Source organism: Theropithecus gelada, chromosome 5, assembly GCF_003255815.1.
Source record: "Theropithecus gelada isolate Dixy chromosome 5, Tgel_1.0, whole genome shotgun sequence".
Taxonomy (NCBI): Eukaryota; Metazoa; Chordata; class Mammalia; order Primates; family Cercopithecidae; genus Theropithecus; species Theropithecus gelada.
Window position 1 is genome coordinate 186,320,441 of NC_037672.1, and position 17,757 is coordinate 186,338,197.

Genomic DNA, 17,757 nt, shown 5'->3' on the forward strand with positions numbered 1-17,757 from the left:
GAATTTTAATGTTTTCTTGTTTGTTTTGTTTTGTTGTTGTTGTTGTTTATATTCCCAAATACTTGCTTTAAAATATGTAATTCATCTTGAAGTACTGTGTTACAGTTTTTGAGGTGATGTTTAACCAACATAAATGCTTTTATTTATTTATTTATTTTTACATTGCCCTGTGTGCAATCTACTTTCTTCTATTCCTACTCATTTTGTGGACAGAGTTCCTAGTTTGAGAGTTTCTTCTGCCAGTGTGGCATTCTGTCAGGCAGGACTTTTTGTGGACAATGGTGGTGGTGGTGATGGTCATATAGGAAAAAGGAAAAGACTGAAGCTTCACAAAATCCTAATTTTTCTCTCTGATTCATTATTCCTCCTCACCTTTTTGTCTCCAATAAGTGTCACCCCATGTATCTGAAGTGACTATCTAATGCTACAATGTAGCACATGTTTTAGTACCTTTTTTACAGGATTTCTCTGAATTGTGTCTCAATCTGTGTTCCTTATTTTGGCATTTATTAGTGCACATTTTCTTACTGAGGCATGATTTTTCCTGTCTTCTGCACATCTTTCACATTCATCTACATTCTTATTGCAGAGTTATTTAAACTCCTCCAGCCTGCATCCTCAGATGTCTAATAGGGTTTACGTGAGCTCTCTTGACATTGCCTATTTTATTCTCTCCTGTGGTAAATTGAAGATTTCAGTGTTAACATTCTCCGTCTCCATGGATTCTATATGGTTTTGTTTGCTCTCAGTGTGAACTTTATGGATTTTTGGAGAGGATGTGTGGGAGATTCAGAATCAGTCTGTCAACATTATTTTCCAAACCTGCAAATCTGAGAGTTAATTTTGTAAGAAAAAAATAAGGACTCTCCCACATATACACTCTCCATAAGTGTGAGCTGCATACGGTTACTTCCTTCCAAAGAACATAATACGGAAAGGGGGAAATACAAAGTTCTGGCAAACACTGCTTTCACCAAGTGACTAAGGTGAAGATCAGTGGTCATGAATCATGCTACTGGAATATGCCCTTGATATGAACATGGCAATATATTCTATGATCTTCCTCTCCAAAACACATAAATCCAGTTTAGTCATGAGACAAACATCAGATAGATTTTAATAGAAGAGTGTTCTGTAATAGTTTACCAATACCCTCCAAAACTGTCAAGGTCAGGAAAAACAAGGAAAGTATATGAAATGTCACAGCCAAAAGGATTCTAAGGAGACATAAAAATGAAATATAATGTGGGGCCGGGCGCGGTGGCTCACGCCTGGAATCCCAGCACTTTGGGAGGCCGAGGCAGGCGGATCACGAGGTCAGGAGATTGAGACCATCCTGGCTAACATGGTGAAACCCTGTCTCTACTAAAAATACAAAAATTAGCCGGATCCCCTTCCTTTCACCACATATAAAATTAAATCAGGATGATTGAAGACTTAAATGTAAAACCTAAGACTATAAAAACCCTGCAAGAAAACCCAGCAAATATCATGCTGGACATATTTCATGATGAAGACGTCAAAAGCAATAAAAACCAAAATTGACAAATGAAACCTAATTAAACTAAAGAGCTTCTGCACAGCAAAGAAACTATCAGCAGAGTAAACAGACAATCTACAGAATGGGAGAAAATATTTTCACACTATGCATCTGAAAAAGCTCTATCATTAGGGAAATGTCATCCAAAGCTACAATGAGATCCCATCTCACACTAGTCAGAATGGCTATTATTAAAAAGTCAGAACGTAACAGATGCTGGCAAACTTGTAGAGAAAAGGGAACACTTACGTGCTGCTTGTCGGAATGTAATGTAGTTCAACCATTGGGGACAGCAGTTCAGTAATTTCTCAAAAAACTTCAGATAGAACCAGCGTCCAACCCAGCAATCCCATTATTGGGTATCTACCCAAGGGAATATAAATTGTTCTACTGTAAGGGCACATGTATGCGTACGTTTATCTCAGCACTATTCACAATATCAAAGACAAAATATCAAAGAAAATGCCCATCAATTATGGGCTGGATAACTAAACTATGGTACATACACACCATGCACTACCACGTAGCCATAAAATAGAATGAGATCATGTGCCCTGCAGCAGCACAGATGGAGCTGGACACCGTTATCTTAAGCAAATTAACACAAGAACAGAAAACCAAGTATTGCATGTTCTCACTTATAAGTGGGCGTTAAACATGGAGAACAAATGGACACGAGGGAAGAAGGAAACGATAGACGCTGGGGCCTGTTTGAGGGTGGAGGGTAGAAAGAGTGAGGACAGAATGACCTATCAGGTACTATGCTTATTACCTGGGTGACAAAATAATCTGTACACCAAACCCCCGTCACCCACAAATTTCCTAGATAACAAACTTGGACATGTAGCCCTGAGTCTAAAAAGTAAAAATAAAACAGTGTTGATAAAATTTCTGTTGCAAATCTCCTATATGAGTAGTTATTGAAATTCTAAAAACAGAAACTTAAAAATAATGCTATTCAGAAATTTCAAAAAAACTCTAGTGCTCATATAGGTTTGCATTATCTTCCAGTCATCAAATTAAGAAACAGCAAAAGTGAAAGAAAAGCCTTGACTTGCATTCTGCATTTCAGAGATGTGGACCATCTGCTCCACATGTTAAAATGAAGATGGGGATTTACTGCTGCATCTTTTTCATATGAATAAAACACAACTCAGATTTCCATCAAAGAACAAAACCAAATTAATTGCACAGTGAGATAAATACAAACACAAACTTTTCAACATCTTAAGAGAGAAAAGGCAGTTCTTAACTGATTACAGTAAAAATCAGATACAGCTCAGATTGATCAGGGTTTTTAAAACTTATATGGAAAATAAAACAAAAATGTGAAAATCTTAATGAGATTCTCCAAAAGAATAAAATATTTGTCAATCGGTGCTACAATAATTAAGTTAAAATTGAATGCCCATGATCAAATAAAAGTCTTATTTTAAAAGTTCCACATAATGTGGAAAGATGAACTGGAAAATCCAATGAAAATGTTAGGTGCTGCTCTCCAAAAACAAAAAAGATAAAGAACTTCATTTGAAAACAGAGATTGCTTTGCTTTTTTCTGGAGATCTAGGGAAACTATGAGATTATTTCTTTGATATGTTTTTATGTTGTCAGATTTCCCAAATGCCCGCAAAGACTTTGTATAATCAAATAATGAGAAATATGCATTTAAAAAATTCCATTTAACTTTTGGAAGTCAACAAGCTAAATAAAGTACACTTACTGTCGTTGTTCTGTCTTTTGTTCCCCATTTATCTTAGAAGCTGCTTCTTTCTTTCTCTGGTTCAAAGAGACAAGTAAGTAACTCTGGAGACATAAAAGTGAATTACTGGCCGAGTGCTGACCTCATAATGGTAGTCTCTAGAGCACCCGATAAAAAAAATCACATATGGTGTAAGTTCAATCATTTCAGACTTTTGCAATTTAAAATGCCTTCTTTTGTGTAAGGAGATGACAGTGGCTGCATCGACAGGTCGTCTGTTTCTGTGCTGCTTTTCCAGGTGGATGCACATCTAACATCTTCTTCGTGGTCATTCCTGTGAAAAATTACTGACTTTGGGAGATGGCTGTGGCTGAAATAGCAAATTTACTGGCCCTCTGGGAGATCAACATTCTCAGCATCGTTGTTGTTTTTTTTTTGTTTGTTTGTTTTTTTAAGCTAAAACTCAAATAATGACACCTGACTTGCAGATTTTATTTGAGTTAAATCAGATTTGTTAATGTTTAGACCTCGACGTTAAAACAGCGCACACCATGTGGTAAATGCAGACATGCATTTGTTGAATGTGAAAGTCTTTGTCTCATTAGTGACCACACTCACCATACACCAAAAGTGTGAGGAAAAAAAGAATCACTTCTTATTAAAAATAGATTAGCTGCTCTTAGAGGCAAGGGCTTTAGTTATTTTAGATTTTAAAACAAAACTGGCCTTTAAAAAAACGTGGAATTAATTGTTGTTTTATTCCTGCTATTGTTTGGAGGGAGGAAAGTACATTTATGGTCCAAAACTGAGAACCAAAGCCACTGATCACCACACGTCCGAGTGTGCATTCTGCCAACAATTTGCCCACAGCTGGGGCCAGAGCTGGCCAGAAGCACTAGGGTACAGAGAAGGGCCAGATTAGATTAACCCCCAAAGCAATACAACTTATCACCAATAATGATGAGGAGATGAGCTTGTGGCTAGAGGGATTCCTAGAACAAAGTTATATGGAGAGTCTCTTCACTCTCTTCCATCCCAGAGGGAGCCCAAGAGGAAAGATGTGAAGACGGTGATGTAAACACGGCGATGCCTGCATGCACAGGAGATGGGAGGCATGTCTGCTTAGCCAGTATACCTACCAGTTATCTGCTGTGTTACCAGGCATGGCCCGGGGGGTCTGGGAGAGTAGGTGGGGATGGTAAGAAGTGCGAGTGCTTTATCTGCTGTGTTACCAGGCATGGCCCGGGGGGTCTGGGAGAGTAGGTGGGGATGGTGAGGAAGTGCGAGTGCTCCCTGGGTATGGTAGTACCACGCAGTGTAGCTGAGTGTGAAGCTACTTGCCAGCATTCTACTCGAGATTCCTGTGTAGATAACAGATCCCAGCAGCAAGAAGGTCATGGCAGGGGATATAGAGGAGGTGGAGGCAGGTTGTGTAGAGGTGGCCAGGAGTGTAGAAAAGGCCAAGTCTGAGCTGGGCAGTGGGAGGTTCCTCTCTTCTGTGGTCCTCTGAAGAGTCCACACACAAGCCCCAATGAGAGAACTGGCATTTAAATGAGAAATGAGAAAGAGCAACAGCCAACCAGAGAGAATTTTGCAATTTCCTGTTTAACTGGGATTTTTAAAATTATACTTTAAGTTCTAGGGTACATGTGCACAACGTGCAGGTTTGTTACATATGTATACATGTGCCATGTTGGTGTGCTGCACCCATTAACTCGTCATTTACATTAGGTATATCTCCTCATGCTATCCCTCCCCCATGCCACCACCCTACAACAGGCCGCGGTATGTGATGTTCCCCTTCCTGTGTCCAAGTGTTCCCATTGTTCAATTCCCACCTATGAGTGAGAACATGTGGTGTTTGGTTTTCTGTCCTTGCGATAGTTTGCTCAGAATGATGGTTTCCAGCTTCTTCCATGTCCTTACAAAGGACATGAACTTATCCTCTTTTATGGCTGCATAGTGTTCCATGGTGTATATGTGCCACATTTTCTTAATCTAGTCTATCATTGATGGGCATTTGGGTTGGTTCCAAGTCTTTGCTATTGTGAATAGTGCCGCAATAAACATACGTGTGCATGTGTCTTTATAGCAGCATGATTTATAATACTTTGGGTATATGCCCAGTAATGGGATGGCTGGGTCAAATGGTATTTCTAGTTCTAGATCCTTGAGGAATCGCCACACTGTCTTCCACAATGGTTGAACTAGTTTACAGTCCCACCAACAGTGTAAAAGTGTTCCTATTTCTCCACATCCTCTCCAGCACCTGTTGTTTCCTGACTTTTTAAAGATCCACATTCTAACTGGTGTGAGATGGTATCTCATTGTGGTTTTGATTTGCATTTCTCTGATGGCCAGTGACGCTGAGCATTTTTTCATGTGTCTGTTGGCTGTATAAATGTCTTCTTTTGAGAAGTGTCTGTTCATATCCTTTGCCCACTTTTTGATGGGGTTGTTTGATTTTTTCTTGTAAATTAGTTTAAGTTCTTTGTAGATTCTGGATATTATCCCTTTGTCAGATGAGTAGATTGCAAAAATTTTCTCCCATTCTGTAGGTTGTCTTTTCACTCTGATGGTAGTTTCTTTTGCTGTGCGGAAGCTCTTTAGTTTAATTAGATCCCATTTGTCAATCTTAGCTTTTGTTGCAATTGCTTTTGGTGTTTTAGACATGAAGTCCTTGCCCATGCCTATGTCCTGAATGGTATTTCCTAGGTTTTCTTCTAGGGTTTTTATGGTTTTAGGTCTAACCGAGATTTTTTAAATTTTATTTTTCTTCTTCTTACATTCCCCTCAAATGCACTGAAGGAGCTATCACCTAGCAAAAGAGAAAAGGGCCTATTAAAGAGCTGATAAACTCCATCTTTTCCCCCATCGCCACCTCACACACACACTCTTAGCCACAATAGCAACAGGCTAGTCTAACCACGTTAGAAAGAACAGGAGATTTCTTTGGTAGAGCATCACAACAAATCCTAAAACATATGTGCAAATGCAAAGGACAAAAAATAGTCATAACACTCTTAAAGAACAAGGAGGAAAAATATCCACTATTAGGTTTCAAGACTTTTCATAAAACCATAGTAATGAAGACAGTGTGACGCTGGTGTAACAGCCAGTGAGCTCCACGCTGCCTTATTACTATGGTATAATGAAAAGGGAGCTCTGAAATAGACCCACATATATGGTCCCCTGATTGACCACAAATAATGGTATCGGAGCAATGGAATATCCATATGATGAAAAAATTAACCTTGACACTCATCTCACATTATGCACAAAAATTTACTTGAGGTGGACCATAAACAAAATGTGAGATGTTCAACAATAAATCTGCTAAGTTCAACTGTGTGCCAAGCTGCTTTGGAGAACTGCAACAAACTCAGCAGCAACTGCAGCAAACTCAAAAGCTGCCCTGGGATATTCTGCGTTTTGGAGGGAAACAGAGCAATACAAACTTCTGTCAAATTCCTCACAAAATATCAGCTAAGCTAATTCACACTTTCAGCATCACATTGTGCCACATTTTATTCTGTGCATACCTTAGCAAAATTAGGTGTTCAATGGTGGCTGTCAAGGAAAGCAAGTACTAAGAAAAAATTAGTATGGAAGAGAGTAGGAAATTTTGATCTAGGCAGTTACTTATTTTGTACATAAGCAAAAATTTAGAATTGTCATTTTATATGCTTTTCTGTATTTATTTTCTTTTATTTTTTATAGTATTACTTTTTTGAGATGGAGTCTCGCTCTGTCACCCAGGCTGGAGTGCAGTGGCGTGATCTTGGCTTACTGCAAGCTCCACCTCCCAGGTTCATGCCATTCTCCTGCCTCAGCCACCCGAGTAGCTGGGACTACAGGCGCCTGCCACCACACTCAGCAAATTTTTTGTATTCTAGTAGAGATGGGGTTTCACCATGTTGGCCAGGCTTGTCTGGAATTCCTTACTTCAGGTAATCTACCTGCCTCAGCCTCCCAAAGTGCTGGGATTACAGGTGTGAGCCACCATGCCTGGCCTGTATTTATATTATGTCTCAATAAATAAATAACCAGAACTTAGTTTTAATTAGTATAATAAGACAATTCTAAATTTAAGTCACTACACTATTATTTAATCTGACCAAACTAAGTGCAAAGACATTCAACATAGGGCAGTTAATGGCAGTTATTTACAGAAATCTTCCGTATTTACATGTCCTACAACATTATGTTTCTTCACATATAATTTGTTTTATAAGCATAACATACCATGGTTCCTAAACCATGAGTTTGGGTTCTCGCTGCACTATTTATTGTTTGCATAACCCCGACAAGTTATCTCATCTCTTTTAAAACCAAGATAAAAATGTCACCATACCTTACTAGATTGTTGAAAAAATTAAAGGGGCCATGTATGCCTAGCAGAGAGTGAGAACTAAATGTTATATTTTGTCTTTATTGTTATTATCATTTCTCTTCCACAGATCTCGAGTAAACATGACTTAGCTTTTATAAACAATTTATGCAACCACAGGAATATAATTTTCAGCATAGACACAATTTTTGTCACTGATTGAGATCATTGCAAAACCAGGAAACCAGATGGAAGTGGAGAAGAAAAAAGGCAAGTGACACTGAATGGATGGAGAAGAAAAAGGGCAGGTGACACTGAATGGATGGAGAAGAAAAAGGGCAGGTGACACTGAATGGATGGAGAAGAAAAAAGACAAGTGACATTGAATGGATGGGGATGAGTCAGAGTGAAGGTGTTTGCAGCAGAACATTGAAAGTGGGAGAAAACACAGAAGCACGTTGTCCCCACTCCTTCACGCGGCACTCCAGTGTCTTGGGCAGGAGAGCCTGCCGCCACCATGGTGGAACCGAAGCAACCCGGCCCCATCGGAGGAGAGAGCTGAGAAACAGCTATTCAGCTGGACCAGCATCAGTCACTTCCAGAGTTCGTGTGACTCTGTTTCTCTGACCCGGAGACGGTATCAGACGAGTAGAGAGGACAGGAGTCGTCACTGCAGAGCGGTGACATCACTATGGCAATACAGATTTCAATATCTAATTAAAGAGAATAAAATTTGATACGGTTCACACAAAGCCGGTATCAAAGCAAAATTAATTCCAGTCATGTTTTTTAAACTGTGGAAGAAGATCCTGAAAATTTTCTAGTGATTATTGGGTAATAAATGAAAATCAACCCTCCTGTATTCACTAATGTAAGACCTGTGAAATGATTCTGTAATCTAACCACTATGCTATTTTATTGGTTTTCATAAACAACCAAAAAATACTCATTGCTTCACGGAAGACCTTGGGTTCTCAGCCCTCCACTGTGCCTATAATGACTTAAGTTTCTCTCCTAGGAATTCTCCTATGATAGGATTATTTTAGAATGCCGAGCCTCAAAAAGTGGGACATAATACTTTAGCAAAACATCATTTTGAGCCAATATTTGCAACGCTAAGATTTCTAAGTCCACATAAGGGTCTCCAGACTGTTTGTAATTCCCCATTATTTATGTTGAAATAATGGACCTGATTTTCCTTCTCTTTGACTACTAATAAGTAAAAATCTTTTTGCTAGGATGAACTGGTTTTCAATGGCCACCCTGACCAATATATTTATTAGCCTCAGAGACATAAGCACTTTAAAGAGATGCTTTCTTCATTGTCTAAGGTAGAGTTTTATGAGTAGTAATGGCAAATACAATCTGCTTTTACCTCTGAGCAGGTAAACCCAGCTGATTGTGCTAACCTCTCCAATTTTCCCTCCATGTGCCCGTAACTCTGACCCCTTCATGTCCTATTTTTAGATATTAGGATCAGATCCAGTTGGAACTGACCTCTAAGGTAAATATGAACAAATTAAAGGGTAAAAAATCTGGGAGACATTTGACACACCCACGGGCCCTGAAATAATAGAAAACAAGGAAACCTAAGAGACCAGCTTCTTGGGCAAGAATGTGAGGCGTGTTTGACATTGCCCGGACGGCACGGCTGAAATGAATACGCTTGCTGTTCTGGAAAAGCTGACGTGGGCTTGATGACATTGCCCGGACGGCATGGACGGAGTGAACACACTTGCTGTTCTGGAAAAGCTGACGTGGGCTTGAAGCCCCAGCTGTGATAATAAGACCACGTGACCTGTGACGACGTCTTGACTGAATTGGTCTTAAATCTAATTATGATGTTAAGCAGAGGTGTTGAGCCTATGAAATGAAGGCATGTCTGGAAGAAGAGACACAGCAACATGTTACAGCCAAACTAGAACCTAAAACCCACAAGCGCATGTCATCGCACCTGCTGTTGGTTTCTGCCAGAGCCGTCATCCAGTGATCTAGAGACGAGAAAGGGGAGCAACAGCGCTGAAAAGCAATGACGCATGGTGGGGAGCGAAGGCCGGTCTGGGGCTGAGCGTTCAGGCTCCTTGTTGTGTTATTTCCGTCCCTTCGGTGGTGCTCCCTGAACTTCACCCCACATCTGAGAAACAGCCGGTTCAGCTGACAGCACACAGATCTCTACTCTTTTCTATTTTAAACAAAAAAACTACTAAGTGGTATTCCTCAGATCTTGAGCAATATTACACACTGAAAACTATGTCCTACTGAAAGTAAAAAGGTATTCTCCTGGGAAGTGGGCCCTAGGTCTATTACACATACTTAGTAAAATCTCTCGCTGCGTCAGTATCTCTGGAAGGTCCTTAGCACTCACCAGGAACAGTGGTTGCCTCTAGGAATGAAAGGGACGACGGAAGACCTGGGGAGCAGCGGCAGGAGGAGACACTCATGATGCACCTTTTGGCCCTACGTAGTTATTTTCCACATGCATGGAATGCCTTGTATTGACCCAGAACTAGTAATTACAATACCTTGGATTTCTATAATTATAGTAATTCTAATACCTTGCATTTATATAATGTTTTGCAGCTGTAACAACGTCTTCGTATCAGTTCTCTCATTTGAGTCTCTGTGGGTTGCATGAGGTTGCATTACTAGCTCCATTTTGCCACTGGGGAAATTGAATTCAAAGGGCTTTAGAGATTTACTGTGAGGAAATACTGGAGGCCAAGCTAAAACATAAGCTTCCAAACACTCAGCAAATCTTTCTTCCACCACACTACATTATTCTCAAGGAGGAGGGAGAGGAGAACTGAGGAAAGAAAGCCAAATTTTTTCCTTCAAAGGTAAGTAGTTAGAATCATCAGTCTGGGAATGTATTATCAGTAAATGAACCGAGGGGATCTTCCTGAGGCCAATTTAAAATCTAATTCAAATTATTTGAATTATTAAACAATAAGATGTCTTCCCTTTGCATCTAATTCAACAAGCATCAATAACAGCATAAATTTTAATTATCTGGGAATAATTAGGAACACATTTCTTTGCTATCACTCTTGGGGCCAAATCACATTTCTAAAGTGAAACCTAATCTAAGAACTTTCCAATACAATATCATATAATTAGGTAATTTAAAAATATATTTTGAAAATGAAATCTCCAAGCATCATTCATTAACAGACTCTGATATTCCCTTCAGTCACTGTCATGGCTAAGAAAGCAGCTCCAACTCACACACTGCAAATATGAAGGCCACGAAAGGCATGCAGGCTCTGGTGTGTGCAGTGAAGATGAGTGACCATGTTCCTAAGCATGAAGGACCACGAAAGGCACGCAGGCTCTGGTCTGCGTAGTGAAGACGAGCAACCGTGTTCCTAAGCATGAAGGACCACATGAGGATCCCGGACACCTACTGCATGAATGTATTAGCCCTTTCAGGTCTAGGGACCTGGTAACCCTTCATTACTTGTACTCTGACTTTCTTCCACTTCTTTCCCCAGTCCATAAATGTAACTTATGTGACTTATTAACCCTGACGGTTTGATCAACAATAGTAAGCTCTAGTTTCAGTCCTAGTGTTGGTGCCCCTACTGCAGACATGGGATAAAGTCAAGGGCTAACCACCCTTACAAATTTACATGTTTCTAAAGGGTGCCTTGGGAGAGAGGGAGTGCAGAGCAGAGAAAACCTACCTGTGCAACTGACAAGGCCACTCAGGCCACGGGGACAGAGCAGGAATGCTCTCAGGAGTGTCCCCTGCACCTGAACTCGATTTCTGCCATCGCCTTCTGCCTCCTACCCAGCGTCTCCTGCACAGTCAGTCAAGCGTTTCCATGGTACCAGCCATACCTGATGCCAGGAGACTCACTACACTTGGAAGCTCTTCAAGGTGGGACTTTCTGTCTTCTTCAGTGCTTCATTCTCAGTAGTCAACGCAGGACCTTATACTGAAAGGAAATAAGTGCAATGTCCTAACAGGTGCCTCTGGAATAAATGAGCATTTGAAATGACAATATATATAGAAAAAACAGAAAATATACACTGGACATATTTTAGGTGGCTGAGATTATTGAATGGGAAAACAGTGAGATTTTACAATTGTGTGAGTATCATAAACGCTTCCTATATAACATCTGATTTTGCCCTTATCACAGAGAATTCATATAATCAAAACTATCTCCCTCCAAATGTCTTCCTAAACATGAAAACAAATTATTTGACTTCATAATGCCACTTTTCACCCCAAAGTGTCTGACCCTTTCACTAAACATTACTGAGTATTAAATAGGATAGATATAATTTCTCTGAAATTCACTGAATATGATTTTCAAATGCTGTAATTTCTAAAAATAATATCTAGGCTGCCTTTAATTCCTCATGTCAGTAATAATTAATGTCCCTACGAAGCTTACAGGGAATCAGATACATTTGTTTATAACATACTGAAGAATTTTTAAACAACCACAGAATATGGATATAATAAGATAAAATATTAAATATTTCAAGGCATGCTTATCTTTGTAACTGAATCTTGGAGAAGGAGGATTGAACATCAGAGTTACCTCTGAGGCTCCAGCACCTACAAGGGACGCCCTCCCTCTCCCCCATGGATCACCTGTCTAACCCGAGTGAGTCTCACACAGAAACCAGTCATGGCCCTGCCTTTGCCCCCCTTGAAATCACCCGAGAGGATGCTTCCAACTCAGGCAAGCGTAACTGACACTCACTCTGCATGCGACAGCAGGGGAATGACCTTACAAGAAACTAATGGGCCTCGCTTCCGGAGAATCACTGTCAGAGCCTGTAACATAAGATAAATCACAGCCAAGGATTTTTGAAAAGTTTCCTGATGAGAGAACCATGACCTTTTCAAGGGTAGTGATGGATTGATCAGGGCAAGCAACATGTAGATTTTTTAAAATAAGGCTAGCAAAAGAAACAGTGATATATATCTACCAAAGTTAGCTAGAATACCCGGCTGGTGTCCCAGTCAGGAAACACAGGAAAAGGTTACATCTGTAGGAAAAAAAAAAACAAAAAAAACTTGTTACGCGAAACGATGCAGTTAAAAACCAAGCTCACTGTAAGAAATGCCGTGTGGGCCAGAGGGGACTGTCATGTCGAAAGTGCTCGGTGTTCCTGAAGCTGGGCGGCCAGGTGTTTTAACACACAAAGGCTCTCCCTGCTCGGGCCATGGGATAAGCCTCTGAGTGGAGACCCAGCAAGGAGCTCTGAAGTCTGTGCGGGGGGTGGAGGGTGGGAATCCTGTTAGAAGCTCTCCCTGCTGTGAATTTGTGAAGCCCCGTGCACACTGTGACTTTTATAATCATAACTTAGCTGGCTTTAGCTCACGTCGCAGGTTTCATGACAGTCTGCTCCTTAACGAGCATTGTACTCTGGAGGAAAGAATCCAAATTCTTTAGTCACCACCTAACTCCACGTTCATTACCGTGTTGTACAGAGTGGAGTCCAAAAGCGGCAACTGTGTTTGTTTCTCCACAGAAAATAAACCTCCACCAAGGCACGTCTGTTCTATTGTTTTTTTATTCTTAACTAGACTGTTAATATAATTGTTGGTTGCATTGATTTCAGCTTCCCCACAGGATGCAATTGGTTTTCTGTGGCATTTCACTCACACTAACCAAGAGAGACATCAGACAGTTAAAATACACTCTGGACCAAAACCGAGGGCAGGGGAGAGGTGGGCAGGCCAGGCACAGCTCTGCTGAGGCACTGGTTTGACACGTTGAGTTGAAGGGTTTCTACTCAAAACACCTGTCTCCCTGCCAAGGTGAAGGCTAGATGGTAAAAAAGAAAGTTCCTTTCTTTTCTGATAAACCTAGGCTCTCTCCATAGGAAGTGCCCTAAAGGCCCCCAGCTCTGACTCCCAGCGCAGACCCCAGACTCTCCTACTTTGAACGGACATGAAGCTTTATGCCCCTCGCCCTGGGTAACGCGCGTGCCCTAGATTGTCTCCCAGGCCAAGTCCTCTCCAAGTTCTTGGCCCTTTGTCCTGAGGTTGGATCGCTTCCTCTCGCTTCCCTTGCTCCGAGCTGTGTCTCTGGATACACCCCGTGCAAAACAGGCTTCCCGAGCTCGGCTGGCTTCCGGCTGGGTTCAGCAAACGGGAAGCCCAGACAGGAGACTGGAGAGCAGGAAGACGGGAGAACCAGGAGATTTCTCCTCCTGCAGCACCCCCAGCAGCAACGGCGTGTCCTCCACAGTTAACTGAAAGAAAAAACCTGAGTCCTGGTCTCCTGGGTTGCCAAAGGGTCTTCTCCTTAGACATGGAAATACACAATATATTCGCATTTTTTAGTAAGCCTTTAGAGATTTAACATCAGTGAAAACAAATGGAGCAATATGAAATTGCAACTCACTGAGGGCATTACGATTCAGAAAGTGAAGGAATGTGGGGCCAGTTCCGGCCGCAGCGCATCTGTCCCCACGCCGGGCCGCAGCGCACCTGTCCACAAATCCGGCCCCAGCGCACCTGTCCCCACGCCCGGCCCCGCACCTGTCCCCACGCCCGGCCGCGCACCTGTCCCCACGCCCGGCCACCGCGCACCTGTCCCCACGCCCGGCCACAGCGCACCTGTCCCCACGCCCGGCCGCGCACCCGTCCCCACGCCCGCCCCGCACCCGTCCCCACGCCCGGCCGCGCACCTGTCCCCACGCCCGGCCACAGCGCACCTGTCCCCACGCCCGGCCCCGCACCTGTCCCCATGCCCGGCCCCGCACCCGTCCCCACGCCCGGCCCCGCACCTGTCCCCACGCCCGGCCGCACACCTGTCCCCACGCCCGGCCCCGCACCTGTCCCCACGCCCGGCCCCGCACCCGTCCCCACGCCCGGCCGCACACCTGTCCCCACGCCCGGCCCCAGCGCACCTGTCCCCACGCCCGGCCCCGCACCTGTCCCCACGCCCAGCCACAGCGCACCTGTCCCCACGCCCGGCCCCGCACCTGTCCCCACGCCCGGCCGCAGCGCACCTGTCCCCACGCCCGGCCCCGCACCTGTCCCCACGCCCGGCCGCGCACCTGTCCCCACGCCCGGCCACCGCGCACCTGTCCCCACGCCCGGCCACAGCGCACCTGTCCCCACGCCCGGCCGCGCACCCGTCCCCACGCCCGCCCCGCACCCGTCCCCACGCCCGGCCGCGCACCTGTCCCCACGCCCGGCCGCACACCTGTCCCCACGCCCGGCCCCAGCGCACCTGTCCCCACGCCCGCCCCGCACCTGTCCACAAGTGTCCAACTCCCAGGCACTGCGCTTCAACACGCGCCACGCGCATCCTCAGCTGGGCATTTCCAGAGGGAGCAAGTCTCCGAGAGGCAGGTCTAGCGCTACGTTTTCAACGAGCCGCAGGCGATACTTCCGAACACAAAGAAACGAGAATGACTTCTCTCAGCAGAGCCGGAAGCAGCAGACAAATAAGCGACCATGGGATTTTTTTTTCTTCCCTCCTTGGGGACACACTCCTGCCTCGCATCGCACCGCCCTGGAAACAGGAAGAAGGTGCACATCTTGGTACAACCATCAGCCGTGCCCAGGTCCGCTTCAGTGGGGGACAGGACAGGGGTGACATAAATAAACATGATGCGATGTCCCCAGAAGAGGAACATTACACTGGGAACATCCGCAGATGGTTCAGAATTGCATCCAGATTTAGTTATTACTTAGGAATCATTAAGGAAATAAATGCTTTCTTTTTCTAGGACTTCTTTTAAGAGAGGTTGGGAAAGCTTTCCGGTGTTTTCTGTCACTTCCGCAATTTTAAACCGGATGAAATAGTGGGAGATTTCGCTTTTAGGAGAGATTTTGTTTTTACGGCTTTCTCCTTTCAGCTATCGTAACAAACATAGCGACCCACACTTCGCATGCTTAAAGGCCGGATGGGACCATCTCTATATTACGGCCCAAACAAAATTGGCTTCTGGAACAAGTGTGGCTGTGTTGAACTCGGTCCACTTGAGTCGCAGATGCGGTTGACAGAGAGAGGACCAACTGCACACAAAGCTCCTTTAGAGAATATCCTGCTAATGTGACCTACGTTTCAAAGTGGAAATCGAATATTCGCTGCCACTGGAGTCTTAATATTTCTGGGATTATCAAAAGGACTTTCCTCTGACACAGAAGATACCATAACTTGACTGGGGGTTGAATTCTGATTCTGCCACAAAATAGCTGTGCATGACACCTAATCTTTTTCTCATCTTTAAGATGAAGTCCTGAAATTTCAGGACACTTCCAACTTCAAAACATATCATTCCATGCAACAGAGAGGCAATACATTGATGAGACTCCTGTCCCAAATCATATTCTATCCTGTACCTTTCTATCAGTCGGTAAAATCGCAGATGCTGATTTAGACAACAAGCTTTATATCACTGACTACCAAACAATGTCAGGTTGATCTTTGTACGAAAGGGTTGGTTGGGAAACACCTGGCCAGCGCGGAGAAGTGTGGTTGGTGTTGGAGGGAAAGGAAGAGGAGATGACAGTCACATTAGGAAGCTGCTCTGCCCCGAAATGAGCTCAGTGATTCACAAAATGCCATCACCAAATCTGGCACCTACAGCCAGTCCCCAGTGACTCCTTGGATAATAAAGAAATTCCAGGGCTCTTAAGAGTCATCATCTGTTTGAGGGGTAGTTCTAATGCACCTAGGTCCAAACAGAACCACTTAGAATGCCAGCAGAATAGACAGAAACCTGCAGTGGTGTCCCCTGACTTCCCAGCTTTCTAGGGCCTGGTCCCCACCTACAGCTAAGAATAGATGTCAGAGGCCCAGGTGGTGGATCACGAAGTCAGGAGATGGAGACCATCCTGGCTAACACGATGAAACCCATCCCTACTAAAAGTGCAAAAAATTAGCCGAGCGTGGTGGTGCGCACCTGTAGTCCCAGCTACTCCGGAGGCTGAGGCAGGAGAATGGCGTGAACCCAGGAGGTGGAGCTTGCAGTGAGCAGAGATTGTGCCAGTCACTCCAGCCTGGGCCACAGAGCCAGACTCCGTCTCAAAACAAAACAAAACAAAAAAACAAAAAGAATAGATGTCAGGTGGGCACAGGAGCCAAACTGTGGGCTAAAGTTACCATTAGAAGCTTGCCTTGAAATTGCTTTACAAACGTACACTCTTCTATCCACCAATTTTGACACCAGTGGAATATGAAACTTCACATGTAAACTCAGTATCATCCTTTCATGTGAATTCAGAAATTCCAAGTTGGTGATGTATTTTTATGTGACGTTAGCAAGAATTAAACTAATGTCTCTTTGCCTGGACTTCTTTTCCAGAAAGTGTCCTATGTGGTGAAGGGTGAAGGAGTGAAAGGGGGCTAGGAGGAGAGTATATAATTTAGTCTTGAGATATTACAGTGGTATCAGTACTGTTGTGCACACGGAGCTTTACTGTTTTAAATATTACTTTATGTGAACATGGGCTTAATCACTTTCAAAACAAATTAGCCAAAGAAGACAACTGATGCTTAAGCCTATCGCTTAGCTAAATACATATAGGAATAGCTGTATTTCAATAAGCATAAAAACAAGAATAAGGATGAGATCATACCCTTGGTTGAAGCAAACTTTGGCTTAGTTCTCCATTGAATATTTTATTACAGGAATCAAAAAGTTGAGAAGATTCTGTTCTGCCATGTAAACTAAAAGCCAACCAGTAGATGAGAAATTGAAAACCACAAAGCTTGGGGGAAAAAAAATGAATGCTTTGGAGCATAAATTTTTCCATTAAATTATGCCAATAAACCTAGGACCTTGAAAGTTACTATGCTCAAATATATTTCAAAAGGAAGAAAATGCTCTTTTCAAACTAAGGACTAGAAATTGAATGTATAGATTAGCAAGATTTTTTAATTCCACTAGGATAAATAAACCAATTTATTACTTCCTGTTAATTCAATATCAATCTGTTTGAATTGGATTTACATTTTTAAATATAGAAGATACCTTTGCAAAGTATTCAATTAAAATAAAAACAAGCCTAGGTATATGTCTCTCTATCTTTTCTAAGCTTTCCAGATGCGTATCACACACTTGTTTTCCCACTGGTTGTGTAAGAATACCAAACATTAATTGAGGGTTGTTATATGAGTAAGACCAACTCCCAAGGTGTGAACGCCATGGGAAGTCACTGAGCTCAAGTATTCACCTCATACTAGTCAAAGTTAAGGATAGTAC

General features: G+C 43.0%; 1 long non-coding RNA gene across 1 annotated transcript; it reads left to right on the plus strand.

Moving 5' to 3' along the window:
* Nucleotides 1-11,209: 11,209 nt before the first annotated feature.
* On the plus strand, nucleotides 11,210-13,084 carry LOC112625307. The gene is made up of 2 exons (XR_003119557.1): nucleotides 11,210-11,449; nucleotides 12,067-13,084. It is a non-coding gene; the product is annotated as an uncharacterized LOC112625307 (long non-coding RNA).
* The last annotated feature ends 4,673 nt before the right edge of the window (nucleotides 13,085-17,757 follow it).